This window comes from Triticum urartu, chromosome 3, assembly GCF_003073215.2.
Source record: "Triticum urartu cultivar G1812 chromosome 3, Tu2.1, whole genome shotgun sequence".
NCBI classification, from domain to species: domain Eukaryota; kingdom Viridiplantae; phylum Streptophyta; class Magnoliopsida; order Poales; family Poaceae; genus Triticum; species Triticum urartu.
In genome coordinates, this window is record NC_053024.1 from 444,168,574 (window position 1) to 444,171,751 (window position 3,178).

The following is a 3,178-nucleotide window of genomic DNA, read 5'->3' on the forward strand; positions in this document are numbered from 1 at the left end:
TCTTGGATAATAGCTTCGGATGTTGGGGAATCCCCAAGCTTAGGCTCTTACATCCTTCCTTCATCCATCGTAAGATAACCCAAAACTTGAAAACTTCAATCACACAAAACTCAACAAAGCCTTCACGAGATCCGTTAGTATAAGAATAATAGATCACTACTATAAGTGTTGTATCAAACCAATTGATATATTTTTTTGTATTATATCTATTGTATTCCAACTTTTCTATGGCAAAAACTCATCAAAGAAAACCATAGAGCCATCAAAATAAGCACACAACACAAAGAAAACAGAATCTGTCAAAACAGAATAGTCCGTAGCAATCTGACTATTTCGAATACTTCCATGAGTCCAAAAACTCTGAAAAATTAGGACGACCTGAGAAATTTGTATATTTATCTACTGCAATTGGAATGGGTATTTTATCGCTCTCTGGTAAAAAATGAAAATTAATTTTGTGATCGCAAACTTTCTGTTTTTTCAGCAAGATCAAACAACTATTGCCCAAGAAGATCCTAAAGGCTTTACTTGGCACAAACACTAACTAAAACATAAAAAACACATTCATAACAGTAGCATAATTGTGATAACACTCAAGAACAAAAAGCAAAAAGCAAAAATAAATTTTATTCATTGGGTTGCCTCCCAACAAGCGCTATAGTTTTACGCCCTTAGCTAGGCATATAGCAAGGATCTAAGTTTTGTCTTCCGAAGTTTTGGAAACTTTTGTAAGGGTTTTCTCAAACCCGGGAGGCTCTTTACGCTTCCCCAAGTTCTCTAGAAAAGAAACCATCTTAAGATCCAAAATATCCAATCGCTTGTTGCAAAGAGTAATCAGAGTATTCATGCGATTGATACTACCATTGAGGTGTTTAAGGGGTTCATTATATTTCTGTATTTCAACCATATGTTTATGCAAATCACCAAGTTTGTCCAGCATTTGGGCTCCCTCGGGGGTAAAATGAAACCCCTTCTTTTGAGGTGGAATTCCCAGGATTCCCTCTAAAAAGTTCATAGGCAGCATTGGCATCAAGTTCAATAAAATTTCCTTTAGCGGCGAAATCAAGAAGTTGTCTATGGTGCAAAGCCAATCCTATGTAAAAATTACGAAGCAAAACCTTGGCGTCCCCTTTAAGTTGGAAATACGATACGATTCCATAAGCCTATACCAGGCATCTTTCAAATTTTCTCCTTCTCTTTGCTTGAAGTACAAGACTTCAAATCTGGTGACAAAGGAGGAGTAGGGACGCTAGCCATCGAGACTAGAAAGCAAGAGAACGGCGAACGGAAAATGAGAGGCGAATAAAACGGTAAATTTTGGTGAAGTGGGGGAGAGGAAAACGAGAGGAAAATGGCAAATAATGTAAATTGCAAGGAGATGAGATTTGTGATTAGGAACCTGGTTATGTTGAAGATTCTCCCCGGCAACGGCGCCAGAACGCACGTTGACGACAGACTATCTTGACTTGATCCTCCCCGGCAACGACGCCAGAAATTCTCCTTGATGGCAGTTGGAATTACATCGGTATTTCCTCGGAGAGGGAGGGATAATGCAGCACAGCAGCGGTAGGTATTTCCCTCAGTTATGAAACCAAGGTTATCGAACCAGTAGGAGAACCAAGCAACACAACGTAAACAGCCCCTGCACACAAATAACAACACCTCGCAACCCGACGTGTTAAAGGGGTTGTCAATCCCTTTCGGGTAACGGCGCCAGAAATTGGTGCGTGAGGGTAAAAAGGTTGTAATAGATTGGATAAATAGATCGCAAATAAAATAAAGTGCAGCAAAGTATTTTTGTATTTTTGGTTTAATAGACTGAAAATAAAAGCAAGGAAAAGGTAGATCGCAAAGGCAAATATATGAGAAATAAGACCCGGGGGCCGTAGGTTTCACTAGTGGCTTCTCTCAAGAAAAATAGTAAACAGTGGGTAAACAAATTACTGTTGGGAAATTGATAGAACTTCAAATAATTATGATGATATCCAGGCAATGATCATTACATAAGCATCACGTCCAAGATTAGTAGACCGACTCCTGTTTGCATCTGCTACTATTACTCCACACATCGACCGCTATCCAACATGCATCTAGTATATTAAGTTCACAGAAAATGGAGTAATGCAATAAGAATGATGACATGATGTAGACAAGATCCGTTTATCTATATGGCGGTAGATATAGATCTCGTCTTTTTATCCTTAGTAGCAACGATACATATGTGTCAGTTCCCTTTCTGTCACTGGGATCAAGCACTGTAAGATCGAACCCACTACCGGGCACCTCTTCCCATTGCAAGATAAATAGATCGAGTTGGCCAAACAAAACCCAAATATCAGAGAAGAAATACGAGGCTATAAGAGATCATGCATAAAAGAGATCAAAGAAACTCAAATACTTTCATGGATATAAAAACATAGATCTGATCATAAACTCAAAGTTCATCGATCCTAACAAACACACCACAAAAGAGTTACATCATATGGATCTCCAAGAGACCATTGTATTGAGAATCAAGAGCGAGAGAGATGAAGCCATCTAGCTACTAACTACGGACCCGAAGGTCTACAAAGAACTACTCACGCATCATCGTAGAGGCACCAATGGAAGTGGTGAACCCCTCTGTGATGGTGTCTAGATTGGATCTGGTGTTTCTGGACTCTGCGGCGGCTGGATGAATATTTGGTCGACTCCCCTAGGGTTCTAGGATTTTTGGGGTATTTATAGAGCAAAGAGGCGGTCCAGGGGGTACTCGAGGTGGGCACAACCCACCAGGGCGCGCTAGGGCCTCCTGGCATGCCCTGGTGGGTTGTCCCCTCCTCGAAACTCCCCCCAGGTGCAACCAGGGCCCATCTGCTTCCTTTTGGTCCATAAAAAATCATCGTAAAGTTTCGTGCCATTTGGACTCTGTTTGATATTGATTTCCTGCGATGTAAAAAACATGGAAAAAACAGGAACTGGCACTCGGCACCATGTCAATAGGTTAGTACCAAAAATGATAAAAAATGATTATAAAACATCCAAGATTGATAATAAAACAACATGGAACAATCAAAAATTATAGATACGTTGGAGACGTATCATGGACCAATAGCCATTTAACCAACCATTTCAATTTACAAAAATGTTTAGATGATTCCAATTGTTGTGAGACATTTTGTACATCACCAAAATATTG